The sequence below is a fragment of the Erinaceus europaeus genome, chromosome 21 (assembly GCF_950295315.1).
Source record: "Erinaceus europaeus chromosome 21, mEriEur2.1, whole genome shotgun sequence".
NCBI classification, from domain to species: domain Eukaryota; kingdom Metazoa; phylum Chordata; class Mammalia; order Eulipotyphla; family Erinaceidae; genus Erinaceus; species Erinaceus europaeus.
In genome coordinates, this window is record NC_080182.1 from 17,909,983 (window position 1) to 17,928,403 (window position 18,421).

Below are 18,421 nucleotides of genomic sequence, written 5' to 3' on the forward strand. Positions count from 1 at the left end.
CTGGGTCCTTGTGCACTGTAATGTGTTCACTTAACCAGGTACGCCACCACCCGGCCCCATAAAATTTTATTTTTGTTTTCAACATATCTAGTTATGAGTTTTATGATGTCTTACTTTTATGGCTAAGTAATTAGGCAAGATTATTTATTTATTTATTTATTTGCCTCCAGGCTTATCACCGGGGCTTGGTGCCTGCACTATTAATCCACTGCTCCTGGAAGCCTTTCTTTTTCCAAGACTTTCTTTTTTGGATAGGACAGAGAGAAATTGAGAGGAGTCAGGGAAGTTAGAGAGGGAGAGAGAAAAATGGACACCTTCAGACCTGCTTCATCGCTTGTGAAGTGAGACCTGCCTGCAGGTGGGGGGCCAGGGGCGTGGACTGGGATCCTTGTGCTGGTCTTTACACTTTGTACTGTGTGCACTTAACCCGGTTCAGGAAAGATTGTTTATTTCAAGCTCAAGAAACAAGGACAGAAAAGGAATACAGAGTGGAACTTGGACCGCGTCTGGTGTACTGTACCATAAAGCAAAGGACTCTGGAGAAGAAGGGTTCAGGAGAGGGTGCAAAGGCTAGTAGGCTCCTGGTGCATGGTGGTGGGAAACACCTAAACTGGGGCTGAGAATGTTCTCCAGACATCTCTTATGGGAGGGGAGAAATTGTGCCTATGCGTCAACAGCTGCACTAGAAACCGTTAGCCCCTCAATATGATGATTAAAAATAATGAATTTTAAAATATCATAATCAAAACATGCAAAATTTAATTTGCTCATTAGACATAAAATATTAAAAAATTCATTTACAAATAATATTATTGACTTATTGATGAATGGTAATAACCATATGTAATATTTCTCTTATTAGAAATAATTGTTTAATGGCCTTAAATAAAAGATAGTCCGTAAATCATAGTACTACTTGACATATTTATGTTGCTTCAACTGTATTCTAGCTGTTTGTCCTAGTGCCAGAGATTAATAAGGAATGGTCGATAACTTTGAAAGGTGACAGCCTAAACTCCAACAAAATCTCAGGGAAGATATTGTAAGGATCATCATCCAATGTTTAACTTTTTTTCTGTAGAGTGATAGCCAAGTGACAATCCAGCTTCTCGTAGAATCTTCGATGCCAGTGAAACATTTATTCTTCATGACAATCAGTGCATCTCAGTTTCTTTGCTGTAGTACCTTTCCCTCCCTCCCTTCCTCCCTCCCTCTTTGTTTCTTTCTATCTGAAAAAGTCAACCTGGAGAGGTGAAACCTTAGAAATTACTCTCACACAGTTTATTCTTCCAGAAGACAAATAGAACACAAATACTGACCCAATCTTCTTGAATAGTGGAAATATCAGATTGATGGAAAATATTTCAGTAAAGATTTCCTCAAATTACCAATTCAGTATGCCTTTACCTAGATAAAACACCTAGCTCGGTGACTCCTTTTAGGATGTGTGTTAAGTAAATAATGTGTTGTCAGAAAAGTCATGACAGTTTTTTCTGTTTTTTTTTTTCTATGCAAACATGTATTATGACTTTTCTGACAACACATTACTTATTTATGTGCTAATTTATCTTCTTTTGCGTTATTCTCTAGGTCCACGCTCTGCCCTTATGTTTCTGAGTTTACTCAGTGAAATGGAAAAATCTAGACTGAACAAATATAGAAGTTGATTCCCTTAGACTAAAACTCCAGTTCTCCCTTGTCAGATGACTTCCAGAGTTTGGTCAATAAGAGATTCTGGAACAGGATTGGATGTATTGCACCAAGTAAAGGACTCTGGGGCAGGGGGAGTTTGGGTTCTGGAACATGATGGCAGAGGAGAACTAGCTAGAGGGTTAAAGTGTTATGTGGAAAACTGAGAAATGTTACACATGTACAAACCACTGTATTTTACTGTTGACTGTAAATCACTAATCCCCCCATAAGGAAATATTATGTTAATGAGACAAAGAGAGAGATTCTGGAAAGATAGGAGAGAATAGAAGAAAGGTGGGGCCACTTACATTTCTTCCATAGTCCCTCCTTGCTTTGAACTTCTGTCTTTGACAGTAGCTGTATTCTGTTATCTCAGATTCTACAAAAGTCCTTCCACTGTAGTTCCAATTCACATGGGGTTCCTATAATACTGATTTTATCCTTTTCCCTCTTTGTCTTTAGTAGTAGTAATGGCTTCCCAATGTTGCTGGTGGTTGGGACCTTTAGTAACTTTTTAAAATTATCTTTATTTATTGGATAGAAACAGCCAGAAATCAAGAGGGAAGGGGGGTGATAGAGAGGGAGAGAGGCAGAGAGACACCTGCAACACTGCCTCACCACTTGCACAGCTTTCCCCCTGCAGGTGGGGACCAGATATTCGAACCAGGGTCCTTGCAATTCTAACATGTGCTTAACCAGGTGTGCTACCACTCCCACTCTTTTAGTATTTCTTGTTAGTTACTTACCCTTGCCAACAAGTACCCCCACCTCTTGATTAGAGATACTTGGCATGGTTTCATTTTTCCTTTGTCTTTAACTCTTATAATGCCAGATCTCCATTTCTTTATGGACAATATGAGCGAGGTACTGAAGCAGGGCCATTTACGTATGTGGTTAGAGGTATTCACTTATATCTGACTGTTCACTATCTTGGTGTCAGATTCTTCTTGAGAAGTCACTCACCAGAGTTGTGTTTTGAATAACCAGTATATATCCCACTGATCCATGGTGCTAGAATATTTGAATGATTGCCTGCCATCGCCAGAATATTTGAAAGTAAAGTCTGAACATCCAGAAGTCACATCCCTCTACTTCAAAACTAGACCTGACCTTCTGTGATGTCTAAGAATCTTTATTCTCATGGCTAGAAAAAGAACCAGAAAGCTGGATAAAGGAAGAGAATAGCTCCCAAATACTAGAAAGGTGTATAAATATTGTTGACTCTAAACCCCATTAATTTGATCTGATATGTGGCTCATATTCAGCTTAGGAACCTATGTGATCTCTGCGTCCCTGTAGATCCAAGCTCACATTCTGTGGTCATGAACAGGAATATTCCAATATGCTCCCTCCCCTCCAGAAAAGAATCTTTATTCTTATTAGTAGGAAAGATACAGATTTAGTCTTGCTTTTCTGAGTCCTCTTTCTGGAGTTTGCAGAGACAGTCCTTACAGTCGTTAAGCTAATCTTCACTGCTAGTCCTACAATTTGGATCTGATCCTTTATATTCTCTAAAGGTTTATAACTTGGACACCTCCTCTAAATCATGCAAAATTCCAAGAACCATAGTCCTGCCATACTACCTGTTGTTTTTTTTTAAGTAATCTCATCTTTTAAAAAATATTTATTCCTTTTTGTTGCCTTTGTTTTATTGTTGTAGTTACTGTTGTTACTGTTGTTGTTGATGTTGGATAGGACAGAGAGAAATGGAGAGAGGAGAGGGAGACAGAGAGGAGAAGAGAAAAACAGACACCTGCAGACCTGCTTCACCGCTTGTGAAGCGGACCCCTCTGCAAGTGGGGAGCTGGAGGCTTGAACCGGGATCCTTAAGCTGGTCCTTGCACTTTATGCCACATGTGCTTAACCTACTGTGCTACCGCCCAACTCCCACTACCTGTTCTTAAGTGCATATGATTGGATAGTTACCAAACTGGATTCTGGTATCACAGAACTTTGGTCCTTTCGCCATTGACTGTTCCAGTCTCCACAATGTAGGCTGGATCCAATCTATTCTTCTCCCTCTTTCCGCATGCCCTTCAATTAAGGTCTGTTACGGCTTAGGGACAAATCCCAGCCAGTATGATTATGTAATATAACAGGTCACCTTCTGCAAACAAAAGTTTTATGAGTATTAAATGCCCGGAACCAATAAACAGCACTATAGCCAGGCCCACATCTGTAAAATCCACTAACAAGTAATTAGGGAGTGACAAGTAGAGCTTTTATGTTTGGAAATTCAGAACATCTCTTATTCAAAATCCATTTTCAAAACAATAGAGGTTTTAAAATCTTCATTAATAATTTTAATATGGTCTTATCTTTAAAGCAGTTAAGTACTAATTTTCCCAGCATGCTTTTAAAAATATGTATCATTACCAAAGATGTGTGCCAGACTGGGTTATTTTTAAAACAAATTAGTATAGTGAATAAGCATTCTGTTTCTACCTTTATATTTAAATTGGGCTTGGAGATATCACTTAAGACAATGACAGCAAAGTAATTAAAGCTTTATTCATAGTTTTCGGAGAGAATTGCTTATATGTAGACATTTTTATAATACTGTAGTCAATGCCCATTTCTTTGTTGTATAGTCCTGCTGAGTAATTGCCTAGAGCAAAGATCCTCAACCAGGGACACCTCACTGTACCTCAAAGAGATATTGAAAATGTCCAGAGATATAGAGACATTTTTTATTGTTCTAAAGAGAGGGAAAGGGGCTGGGTGATGGTGTACCTGGATGGTGGTGCACCAGTCATGACGTACAAGGACCTGGGTTCAAGCCCCCAATCCTGATCTACAGGAGGAAAGCTTTGAGTAGTGAATTAGTGCTGCAGGTGTCTCCCTGCCTCTCCCTTTTTATCTCCCCATTTCCTCTCAATTTTAGATAGTCTCTATCCAACAAATAAAGATAATGAAAAATTGAAAAAATAAAATGTTTTAAAAATAAAGAAGAGGGAGGGAGTTGTCCTGCATAGGTATATAGAGAGTAGAAACCAAGGATACTCCTAATTATCCTACATAGTCTGTTATCCTTATAGTAGACTATGGAATAAGGGTTCTACAGGGCTCCTCAATCCTAATTATCCTACATAGTCTGTTATCCTTATAGTGGACTATGGAATAAGGGTTCTACAGGGCTGCTCAATCAAAATGTTTCTGTGCTTAGGAGGACAAATTGTTATTGAAACCAAAACTGATTATAACTGCCCTTCATGCTAAGAGGAGGAGGGAAAATGGGTGAATAGATAGTAGCAGCATAATTCCAATAATCGGGAAAATAAATCCCTATACTACTGTCTTCAGTTTACACTGACACATTGAGAAAAGAAACAGGTGAGCTTGCAATTGTAGAGGCTGTTGGATTTTCTGGGTTACTGAAGGTGAAGATATGAGCAGATGGTCTTTTGTTTAACTGAGGTTTTTCAGTGAATGTAGGAATTTGCACAGAGAGGCCTTGAGTAAGGTTAACATGTTCAGCATAATAGAGTAAGGAGTTTACTTTTTGGGTGAGTGAATCCAAGGCTGAGAAATAAGGAAAATAGGAAAGCTAGAAAAGTTGTAGAGTCTAGAAAAATAAGAGAATCAAGCAATAGTAGGAAAGTTTCTCATTTAAAAAGAAGATATAGTTTGCAAAGCAGCATGGAATTTGAAGTGATAATGCTAAGTAAAATACGATGGAAGACAATTACCAGATGCTTTCACTCATGTAGAATATAAATAACTAGAACGAAATAAACGTGGAAAACAATTCTCACTCTTAAAACCTCAAAACTGTGGTGGTTATTAGAGGCATCTGAGGGTATGGGTGACTGGTAGAGGGGTTTCTTTGGTCTAAAGACAGTGGAACTTTGTATATAGGTGTGAAACTGTGCCCCCAATTTTGCAATATTGCACACCAGTGTTAATAAAATCAAAAGGAGTGCCTTGTGGGCCTAAGTTCAGATTGTTTGTTTTTCTTTTCTATAAATTCATTATATAATCTCAAAACTTAGTCAGCATGGGCACATGAACATATACCTTGTGAGTTGTTTCTGGAAATGTCCAAAAAAACTCCATAGTTGAATCATTAAATGTGTCGAGCAATGAATCTAACTAGATCCATCATATTTCCACAGTCATAGGTAAGGACTTAAAGCTAAATGCAATAAACAAACTAGAAATCCCTCTGAATTTACAGTAATTCAAATGAATTTACTACAGTATGGCAGGCTAGTGATACACGTATATTTTGTTGAAATCTCAGAGGATAAGGTTGTATCAGCTAGATCTTTGTAACATAATATATTAGAGACTTTTGTTTCAGGTAAGAGAAATTTAAGTCATACTACTTTAAGCAGAAAAGGAATTTATTGGTCTGGATCTTTGAGAAGACCAGTGGGGTTGCTGTCTTGGGTATATTTGCATTTGTAGGTACCAACTGAGCCAAAGGGACATTGACTATCTTGACCTTGCACTTGGCTTTCTTCTATAAAGATGAATGATGCTTGTTTTCTTCCTCCCTCCCTCCCTCCCTCCCTCCCTTCTTTCCTTTCCTTTCCCTTTCCCCCTTTCTTTCTTTCTTTCTTTCTTTCTTCCTTTCTTTCTTCCTTTCTTCCTTTCTTCCTTTCTTTCCTTTTTTGCCTCCAGGGTTATTGCTGGGGTTGGGTGCCTGCACTACAAATACATGGCTCCTGGAGGCCATTTTTTCCCACATTTTTGTTGTCCTTGTGGTCCTTGTTATTGTTGTTGTTGGATAGGACAGGCAGACATTGAGAGAGGAGGGGAATCCAGAGAGGGGGAGGGAAAGATAAACACCTGAAGACCTGCTTCACCACTTGTGAAGTGAGCCCCCCACTGCAGGCGGGGAGTTGGTGACTCAAACTGGAATCCTTGTGCTGGTCCTTGCACTTCTGAGCTACTGCCCAACCCCATCTTCTTTCTTTTTCTAAAATCACTTTGTTGGGGAATTAATGGCTTACATATATTTATCGATACATGGGTACAGTTTCTCATCTGTCCCCTGTAATAGGTGTCTGCAAAATGCTCTTGCCCCCAGCTTAGGTGCTTTCTTTTTAATTAATTAATTAATTATTTTTATTTATTTATTCCCTTTTGTTGCCCTTGTTGTTTTATTGTTGTAGTTATTATTGTTGTTGTCGTTGTTGGATAGGACAGAGAGAAATGGAGAGAGGAGGGGAAGACAGAGAGGAGGACAGAAAGATAGACACCTGCAGACCTGCTTCACCGCTTGTGAAGCGACTCCCCTGCAGTTGGGGAGCCGGGGTTCGAACCGGGATCCTTATGCCAGTCCTTGTGCTTTGCGCCACCTGCGCTTACCCCGCTGCGCTACAGCCCAACTCCCAGCTTAGGTGCTTTTTATCCATCATCATGAACCAGTACTTTCAGATCTCCTCCAACCTCTCCTTTCCCTCCTTCCCAGAGTCCTTTGCTTTGGTGTAGCAGCAGAGATGACCTCCTGCTTTCTTTGCCAAACATTTTAATTGCTTACTATCTCAGAAAAAGACTTCCTTTTTCCCCCAATGCTTATATAAACTCTTCAAAAAGAACTTTATTTTTATTCATTGCTAGAGAGTGAGTGAACCTAGGACCTTCCACATAAGTGATATCATTGCTGAGTGGCCTCCAGCTCAATTTTCTTTCCTCATTTTAGAAAGAGAAGGAGAGGGAATGAGAAAGTATAGAGCAGATGAGAAAGAAAGAAGAAAGACACTATAGCACCCATTCACCATCCATGGAGCTCCCTCGGTGTCTTCTAATCTGAGTCCTTGTGGTGATGAGGCTGGAATCTCAGGCCTCACATATGGAAAAAATCAGATGGTTTGCCAGGTAAGCTCTCTTCTGGTTCCAATTTTAATTAATCTTACTGGATATTTTTCTTTATCCTGGCTCAGTTCCTACTTCTAAGGAGTAGCATGATTTAACCCTCCTAGATGTTAAACATACTCTTGTACCTGAGGAGTCAGGGTCATGTGATTAGCAGGCCCCCCAAGATGTAGGAGAAATTCTTTGAGGTGACAGTTCCCAAGAGTTTCAACTATAATGGGATTAAACTGAACACATATTGGTCTGATTACTTATGCTGATTTCCATGCTATAATTTCATCAAGTAAATAATTCAGTTTTTAGTATGCTTAATTTTATAGTGCCAAATACATCTTGCTCTAAAACATAGACTGGACTTGAAGTATGACTGAAAAGCATGTGCGTGCATGTGTGTGTGTCCTTATTATTTTGGAGTGTGGTCAGTTGAAAATAAGATGGAGAACTTGAGCTACAGTTCAGTCCCCCAAAATTCTCAACCAGACTCAGGTGGTCTTGTTGACCCTTGGTGTACTTGTAGACCCCAACCTTTCTAATTTACTAAGTGGTGGACATTTCTAAAAGAGTGTTATCTTGGTGAAGCATATATATATATATGACAAACACTGAAGAAGCTGATGCTTAATGTTTGTAATGACTTCACCTCTGCAGCTGTGTGGCTATTTTTCCCCTGGGGTATATCTGCATTCATTTGGAATTGACTTGCTAATATTGCATTAAAGATAGTTTCATGAGTTTGGCAGAAATATTTGTCTTTTTCTTTACCTTCTCTTTCCTTGTTTCTTTTAACATTCCTATCTTCTTTCTCCTTTTCATCTATTTTTTCTCTCTCAGACTATCTGTCTCTGGCTTTGGTGTCATGGAAATACTGACCTTATAAAGGGAGTTGGAAAGTATTGCTTTCTCTTCTATTTTTTCCTAAAGGGGTTTTGTAAAATCTGCCTTAATTTTAAATTTGTCCACTTTAAATGTTTGATGAAATTCTCAAGTGAAGCTCTTTGGCCGTGGATATGTTTTAATCAAGAGATTTTAAATTACAAATCCTAGTTCTTATTGGTTGTTAACCAATTTAGGTCATCTATGTAGTACTGGTTGAATTTTAGTTGTCTGCATGTTTTGAATCATTGATCCATTTCTTCTAATTATCAAAATTATGAGCATAAAGTTGTTCATTACATCCTTTTACTATATTTTTATGCTTTAGGATTTGTAATTATAGCCCCTAATACATTATTTATATTGCCGATATGTACATTCTTTCCATTTCTCGCACTTTTTGTCAGTCTTACTAAAGGTTTACTTAGGGTTCAAGAGCTATCTGACCAGGGAGACTGTATGTCTTGTCATGTGTGAGGACTAGGTTTAAGCGCAAGCAACTCACGGGGAAAAGCCACGGAACTGGGGGAAACTTGGGCACTGTGTTTTCCCTTTCTCTCGTGTATATATATATATACATATGCATAGTTACTATATAACAATGTATATATATTATTATAATATATATGATATATATGATACCTGCCTGGAGTGGAGTGGTAACATGAAGCCTCAGCTCCTCAGAAAATTAATAAGTAAAATACAGGCTTATTTATCTTTTTTTTCTGAAAGAACCAACTTTTAGATGCATTGATTTTTTTATTAGTTTCTGTTCTTTTATAATCTCTCTCATTTTTGCTTGAAATTATTTTGCTCTTTTCTTCCTACTTCTTTTAGCAGGAACTTAGATTATTGGTTTATGGTTTTTTCTCTAATGTAAGCATGTGGTTCTATCATCTTCTCTCTGAATATTGCATTAGTTGTGTCTCTAAAATGTGGTATATTGTATTCCTTATTCTACATGTATCTCTCTCTATTTTTTAAAATTTGTCATTTTCACTTTGACAAATATTTAGACGTATTGTGTAATTTTAATATTTTAAGATATCTTTTTGTTGTAATACCATTATTGATTTCCAGTTGGCTTGCATTGTGGTCTGAGATCATATTATATATCATGTTAATTCTTTTGAATTTGTTGAGGTTTTTATCACCAGGATTTATTTTATTTTAGTGAATGCTGTATGTACACTTAAAAATATTGTTGGATGTAGCTTTCTGTCAATTGTTAGTTGATGGTGCTATTTAAATATTTGATATCCTTACTGCATTTCACCCTAGCAGTTCTACCAGCTGTTTAGAAGGGATGTTGAAAAAGTTTTTCCATTTAAAAATAACATGTGTAAAGCTCTTAAATGCTGAAATATATGATGGTTATCAGGTGGAGAAGAGAATAAGGTGGGAGGAGAAGGTGGAGAAGTCATTTTAATAATGGTAATGATAGTAGAACCAAGGTGGTGTCAACAGAGACTGTTATACACACTGTGAAGCTGTAGTCCTAAAATGTTTAGTGTCATAAACCAGTGATGTGCCAACAGAAATTGTATTTAAAAATCAATGAGAAACTAAAATAAATATACATATACAAATACACATACAAAGTTAACAAAGAATTTTAAAGAGTTTCTGGATTTTCATTTGCTCCTGTAGGGAAAATAGTCTCTCTCTCTCTCTCTCTCTCTCTCTCTCTCTCTTATTTATTTATAAAAAGTAAATACTGACAAAACTACAGGATAAGAGGGGTACAACTCCACACAGTTCCCACCACCAGAACTCTGTATCCTATCACCTCCCCTGATAGCTTTCTATTTTTTTAACCCTTTGGGAGTATGGACCCAAGGTCACTGTGGAGTGCAGAAGGTGGAAGGTCTGGCTTCTATAATTGCTTCCTCGCTGAATATGGGCATTGACAGGTTGATCCATGCTCCCAGCCTGCCTCTCTCTTTCCCTAGTTGGGCGGGGTTCTGGGAAATAGGAGCTCCAGGACATATCGGTGGGGTTGTCTGTCCAGGGAAGTCTGGTTGGCATCAAGCTAGCATCTGGAACCTGGTGGCTGAAAAGAGAGTTAACATATAAAGCCAAACAAATTGTTGACTAATCATGAACCTAAAGGCAGGAGTAGTGCAGATGAAGAGTTGGGCGGGGGGGATTGTCTCTGTTCCGTAGATAGCTAGTAGGCATATTTTAATTATATTCCACAGGGCCTGTGGCTATACTAGTTTTTTTTTCCCTTAGTGTGAAATCTGATATGCAGGTGGATCCTAGTTATTGTCTGGGGAGATTATGTCATGGCATATGTTCACATGTATCCATAAATTAGGGTAAACTATATACCTGAAAGCAAAAGTACACAATAGTCTACAGTGAGTCAGTATGAAGTTCATAATGAAATAGTGTCTACTTAGACTTAGCTACCTTCCTCACCTATTATCTGTTATACTTCCCTCACTCACTCCCAAGCTATCCTTATCAAAGCAAGGACTGCAAAAGCTGAATAAGGGCAAAAGACTGGCAGACTTTAACGATGATTCTTTAGTCAATCAGGCCTCTATCAGACACCCCATCAGCTGGGGCCCTATTCAGGGAGTCCTGAGATTCCCAAACAGACATGATGGTCTTAGACCTCGAATAAATCCTTCTCTCCATTGTTACCTATCATCTATATCACAAACAACAAAACAGACCCCTTTGTGGGCCCCCATAGGAGCTTGCCCTCAACTTGAATCAACAATGGTAGAAAATGTTCCATCCTCTGAAGGGAGGCTGGACAACATACTCTATGCTACACCTGAGGAAGATGGGTCCTGATGTTGGGGCAGCTTGGAATGTTTCTACTGATGACCACAGAATGTAAGCTCAGATCTAGAGGGATGCAGAGGTCACATAGACTCCTAAGCTGAATATGGGCCCTGGGTCAGATCAAATCAATGGGGTTTACAGTCAACAATATCTATACCCCTTTCCCATATCTGGGAGCTACTCTCTTCTCTGATCCAGCTTTCTGATCCCTTTTCCAGACATGACATCATCTCCCCTGACAATAGTCTCTTTAAAACATCTGGGCTTACTGAGGTAGAGGAGGAGAATGGTTTGTTGGAGGGTGAAGGATGCTGACACCTATCTTAGGGAAATATGGAACTATATCCTTGAGACAACAACAGTCATGTAAATCAATATTTCCTCAATAAAATTTTCAATAATATAAAAATCTCTGAGCTTGGTGGATGGGTTCATTCTCTTTCCTGTCATGAGTAACATATCCGATGCATTATTGAAATTGATCAATAGCTATGAAGGCAAAAGAATATTTCATCACAGAAGGCTGATAAGGTGATGTTGACAATTTGCATGATGTACTTGACTCATTCTTGTGTGTGATTGCTTTAATGTTAAAATAGCAGAAGGGTCTCTGAGTTATAATTCAGGATTGTGATAATCGACAGCCCTCTGATTAAAGGGGTGTCATTAAAATAACACGGAATGCTCTAAATGTCAGTCATCTACCTTAATGTAGCAGATACGAAGTATTACTTTTTGTTGTCACCAGGACTTTGTTGTCACCATTCCATGCTATCATAGATAGATAGAGAGACAGACAGATAGACAGACAGACGGACAGATTACAGATATCACAGCACCAAAGTTTCCTCTAATACAGTAAGGGCAGGAGTGAAGCCTAAATCTCATGCATAGCAAAGCAGGCATACTATCTACCTGAGCTACTTTACCAACCCACAGAGTATTTCTACAAACTTTTAAATCTTGAGGTTAGTAAGTATCAAGTGGATTGATCAGATGGAAGGAGATAACAATGAGGTTTGTATTGGTTAGATGTTGCTGTAAAATGAGCTACAGGAAAGCCATGGTGATGTCAAGAAAAAGAAAAGGAATGGCTGCTTGGTGTCTAAATATGTCACTACTTTTTTATTGTAGGAAATTTTGAATCATTATATAGTTAATAGGATAAGACTATAAAACAATGAGGGAATTGCCCAATAAGATAGATCACCTGGAAAGCTCACCTGCTTTGATCTGTCCTCACCACACTGGGGAAGTTTCAGTGCTCTGTGCTGAGCTGTCTTTTCCTCTTGGCTTCTGTCTCTGTGTTTCCACCTTTTTATCTGAAAAAGTCAGCCCTGAGCAGTGAAGCCTTAGCAACAACAAACAAACAGAAACTAAGGTCAAGAAAGATGAACAGGAAGAAAGGGAGGAGGGAAGAAGATACTCAGAGAGAAAACAGTCTTGTATTATTGAAGTTCAGACTTGACTGGATTTCTGGGCCACTAACAGCCATTGTTTATTCTATTAGGCCAAATAGAGCACTGCTTGTTATTTCTAAATAATCCTGTCAAATGCATAGTTCTGTTGGAAGTCATTAAAATTATTATTCAGCTTTGCTAGCATCCTTTATGTTTGTGAGTATTTTACAGTTTCCTTTCTTTTTCTCTGAGAAGTGTGCCATGTTTACCCTTGTTTAAAAGCAGAGTGATGGTGGTTAAACTCCATTCCTGCTTTCTTTCATCCTTTCAATGTTGCTATAGAGCCAGAATGATCTTTGATAGATCATGACATAAAGACAATAAAGGACCTTTCCATTCTCAGAGAAGATTCTGGAGACTCTGAACTGTTATTTGAGACATCCCCATTTTGACATTTTTATCCACGCTTCTTTATATGCAAACCTAATTCTTGCCATTTCTTCTTATTCAGTGTTACAGTGGCATAGACGCCAATGTGTTAGTTCCTAAGACCAGTATTAATGAAGTAGATATTGTCACAGGGCTCTCATTAGGAAAGGGAATTTTTTAAAAATGTTTTTGGAGATTGCTAGTGACAGTTTTTAAATTCAAAATCAATCTAAGAAACAGAACAAAATGGTTTGTATAGACCAGAAAGACTAGTGGTTGTTCTTAGTAATTGCTTAGCCAGTCAAGTACCTTCCAACCCTTTAGGTATACCTTATACCTTATAACCCTTTAGGTGGTAAGTTGGACATATTCCTGTCCTCTGGAGCTTACATTCAAGTCCAGGAAAAATAGATGTTTTATTTTTTATTCTTTTTTATTTATTAGTAATTTGATAGTGATTTGTAAGATTATAAAATTTTAGGGATTTAGTTCCACACCACTCCTGCCACCAAAGCTCTGCCCTCATATTACCCCCATCCCCCTCAAAAAAAAAAAAGGATAACTACAATATGTCTCCCAAGATCTTAACATGAATACTTTTTTAATCTTTATCTCTTTCCCTCCCTTCTTCCCATCTATCCATCCATCCATCCATCCATCCATCCATCCATCCATCTTCCCTTCCTCCCATCTTTCTAACCTCTTTCTTTCCTCCTCTCTCTCTCCCTCTCTCTCTCTCTCTGCCTCTCTCTCTCTTTCTGTGTGTGTGTCTTCTTTTATGCAAGTACATGTGTTTCAGTGTTCTATATTCCAAGCATGAGTGAAACCATCTGATAGTAATCTCTTGTTTCCTGATTTACTCTCCTAAGCATAATCACATTAAGATCCATCCAGCTTGTCCCAAAGGACACAATATCATCTTTTCTTTACTTGCCAAGTTGTGCTCCATGAAGTATATATTTCATAATTTCTTTAGCCAGTTATCTGTTGTTGGGCATTTAGGTAGTTTCTTTATTTGGGTTATTGTGAATAGTGCAGCTATGAACATAGAAGTGCATATGTCCTTTCAAATTAGTGTTTTCATGTCTTTTGTATAAATGCTATTTGTATAAGTGCTATTGCTAGCTTATAAAATATTTCTAATTGTGTTTGTTTCATAATTCTCCATACTGGGTGGGAGAGATAGCATAATGGTTATGCATATAGATTCTCATAACTGCAGCTCTGACTTCCCAGGTTCAATCCCCCTTTCACATAAGCCAGAGCTATGTAGTGCTTTGGGTATAACAAACAAACAAACAACAACACCACGAAACCCATAGTGGCTACACTAGTTTGCCTTCCCATTAGCAGTGTAACAGTTCTTTTTTCACATCATGGCCAGTGTTGTTTTGTTGATGTAAGCCAGTCTCACTGGTGTGAAGTGGAATCTCAGTGTGATTTCAAATTGCATTCTTTATAGGAGGAAAAATAGACTTGTAAAGAGATAAATTACCATACTGTCCAGTTAGGAAAATAAGTGAGGTCCTATGAATTCTGTCATCCATGTTTTTTTTTAATTGAACACTTAAGATATAGTAGGGATTTACCTATCTGACCTACCAGTATTTGTTATTTGCTCTGGTGAGATATCTTGGATCTTCCTTGTTTTAAGCTATTAACTGCCAGAAATTATTCACAAAGTTTTAATCCTCTGAGTTTAGAAGTTCATACTAGTGTCTTTCCCACAGTGTTAAAAAATACTATTGTAAGAGCAAGAAAAGAGTGTACTTTTGAGGCATGGCCTGTCAACAGTTTGAAGATTTATAAATGAGGTTTCTACTAATAACAGAAATGGACAGCTTAGTAATAATTTGAATAAATTGAGTAATTGGCAGGGGATGGAGTGGGATATTTTTGCTTTATTAGGTAACTGAGTCTGGAGTAAAGTTTCAGATGAAGAAGTTTGAGTGTGTAACTTAGTTGTCCTGTGAAGATTTTGACTTTATGATTTCACAAAGCCTGCCTGCGAGAGGGTGAGACAGCATAATGAGCAGCTATTTGGTCTAATGGTCAGTAGGGTTCCCTAACCATGCCCAAGAAAACCCTGCATGTAAGTTTCAAAAGAATATAAAGTACAGATGGCCTCTGAATATTATTAGGTAGGGATGCTTGGTATTAGCATCTTTTTAAGACAAGGGATACATTTGTAGAGGAAAGTTGGCCATCTGAATTCATCCAAGATGGGAAAAGGAAGTACTTTAGCACCATCATTTAGCAGAGAAATCTGCTTTGAAAGATGCTTTATGAAAAATATATTAACTGATCATGTTACATTAACTGCAAAATGATACCTTGTACCTGGCCCTAAATTTTTGTGCCTACAGAGACAGTGATTTTCAGTGATTTTAGGGTGTGTGTGTGTGTGTGTGTGTATATATATATATATATATATATTTTTTTTTTTTTTTTTTTTTTTTTTTTGCCTCCAGGGTTATTGTTGGGGTTCGGTGCATGTATTACAAAGCCATTGCTCCTGGAGGCCATTTTTCCCACTTATGTTGCCCTTATTGTTGTTGTTATTGTTGCCATTGCTGTTGTTGTTGTTGGATAGGACAGAGAGAAATCAAGAGAGAAGAGGAAGCGGAGCTGGCTCAAACCAGAATTCTTTTTTAAAAATTTTATTTATTTATTTTCCCTTTTGTTGCCCTTACTGTCTTTTTATTGTTGTTGTTGTTATTGATGTCATCGTTGTTAGATAGGACAGAGAGAAATGGAGAGAGGAGGAGAAGACAGAGGGGGAGAGAAAGACACCTGCAGACCTGCTTCACCGCCTATGAAGGGGACTCCCCTGCAGGTGGGGAGCCAGAGGCTCGAACCAGGATCCTTATGCCGGTCCTTGCGCTTTGCGCCAAGTGTGCTTAACCCGCTGCCCTACTGCCCGACTCCCTTCAAACCAGAATTCTTATGCTGGTCCCTCAGTTTTGTGCTATGTGCATTTAACCCGCTGTGCTAGCCCTCTGTTTATTGTTGCTATCAGGATTTCACTGCTTGGGCCTACTTTTTCAGATGGAAAAGTGAGAGAGAGAGAGAGAGAGAGATAAAGGCACCACACCACTAAAGCTTCCTCAGCAGTGGGAACTGAGCTCAAACTTGGCCATTTAATATGGCTTCAGGACCTGAAACTGTGTGATACTACCATTCCTGTGAGAACTTCTTCATTCTTGAGAGAGAGAAAGAGAGGGAAAGGGAGAGGAGGAGGGGGAGGTGGAGGGGAGGGAAAGAGAGAGAGAGGTAGAGACAAGATAGCGCTTCAACATCCATCTGAGCTTCACTCCTGTGGCGCTCCTGGGTAGTGTCAGAATTCAGACTCGGGATTTTATGTATGACAAGATGTACACTCCTCTGGGTATGCTATCTCCCAATGCATGAGAGTATGCATTTACTACATAGGACATAAACACGAGGTAAAGCAGCACCTTGTGTTTACAGGTTTGTGTTTATGAATCAGATTATGCGAGCTTTAGGTAGTATACTCCTGAGCCATTACAGAGCTCAGATCTGTTAACTTATGATATAGAGATGGGCCAAATCTCTGAGTATATTAGTCAGGGTAAGCTAAATTATGCTACTACAACAACCTTTCACTCTCAAGGATTCACAAAATATATTAATTCTTAACTCTCTTGTCATGGTAGCTTTTCTGTGGGATTCTTTCCAATCATCCAAAGATACTTTATATAATTTTTTTGTTTGTTTTTATATAGCAGAATTGCAAAAACATGTTGTTTTTGCTTCCACTCTGGCAGTCTTAGCACTGAATAGAGGAGGATAATTTTGATTCCCTTCCAAAATAGAAGGCACATCCCATTGGCAAGTTTTTTTTATCCTTATATTTTAGTTGAATGAGGTTGGGAAATAGAAAAATGTCTCCTTTATTGCTCTTAATAGTAATTAAAGAGGATCTTGCCGCTTTCTTGAAAAAAGTTAAAAATAAAATTATGAGACATTGAAATTCATACAAGCAAATCATGTTACTAAAGAAAAATGAATTACTGCAAGTAGTACTCATCAGCTGAGAAACTGTCAAGTATGATTATTTTTATCAGTAATCTTACAGAGCCATAATCTGTTAGCTAAATTGTAGTGCCAAATTTGGCTTGTTGCAGTTGGTATAAACCACAGTTACCTTCATCTGTATCTATGAAACTCCTGAAATATGATTATTGTTTTTTGTTTTGGGGTTTTGTGTGTGTGTATGTGTGTGTGTGTGAATTTTTTTTTTTTTTTTTTTTTTGGTGATCACTGCAGCTTCATTGCTTGAGGCCAACTTTCTCTTCAAACTTAAGAGAGAGAGAGAAGGAAAGAAAGACCAAGACCATAGCACTGAAGCTTTCTCCAGTGTGCAGGGGCTAGGCTCAAATCCCAGTCACAATCATGGCAATACAAGTGCACTATGCACGTGAGCTATGCTGCCAGCCTTGAAACGTGTTTCTAGAGCAAGTTGAAGATCTCATTCTCTGCTACTGAATTCCTGTGAATTTTACAATTAGATGGAGTTGATGCAGTTTCTCAGTCTTAGCACAACTGAAATTTGGGAACACATACTTCTGCATTGGGCAAGATAGTCTTGCACACTGTAGAATGTTTAGAAGATCCCTAAACATCACCCACCAGATAGATGCCAATGGCACTACCCACCAAGCCCAGTTATGGAACCAATGGTTTCTCTTAGGTGGCAACATTCCCTCCCCACCATGGTGTGTATCCAGTCAGGTTGAAAACATCTAAATGTAGCCAAGTGAAAATTTTCTAAAATAGTTTATTTAAATTTATATGTGTTTGTGTGAAGAAGAGAAAGAGCAGAGCACGGCTTTCATGGGCAGAGCCCAGGGGCTTAAGAATGCACAGCATGTGCTCTACCCACTGAACCATTGCCCTTACCACCAAACAGTTGAATGTTTATTTTTATGAGATTTGAATTGATAGAAAACAACTGGTATTTTTTTTAAGTATAGCATCCAATTTCTTTTTTGAATGCATTCAGTTTTCAAATTTTATATAGCAGTCATTTGTGGAGAAGGTTGTAGATTGCATGAATTGTCACAGATGGAAGAGTCCTCAGAAGTTACCTGTTAATACCAACCACCCACCTTTTTGATAGATGACAAAAGTGTGGCCTGGGCAGGTCGGTTACACAGGCTAAGTGGAGCTTATTGACAACTCAAAATAAATAGCACTGGTTTTACAGTATTTGGTGTTTTTTGTTTGTTTGTTTGTTTATTTATTTGTTTTTACCTCCAGGGTCATCACTGAGGTTCAATGCTAGCACTACAAATCCACTGCTGCCAATGGCCATCCTCCTCCCCCCTTTTTTCCCCTATTTTTTGTTTTATTCAGTAGAGCAGAGAGAAATTGAGAGGGGA

At 38.3% G+C, this 18,421-nt stretch overlaps 1 protein-coding gene across 11 annotated transcripts in view; it reads left to right on the top strand.

Annotated features, from left to right (window-relative positions):
- Positions 1–18,421, top strand: part of RBMS3 (RNA binding motif single stranded interacting protein 3) — a 1,638,617-nt gene that overhangs the window by 238,742 nt on the left and 1,381,454 nt on the right. The gene's annotated exons all lie outside the window — the stretch shown is intronic.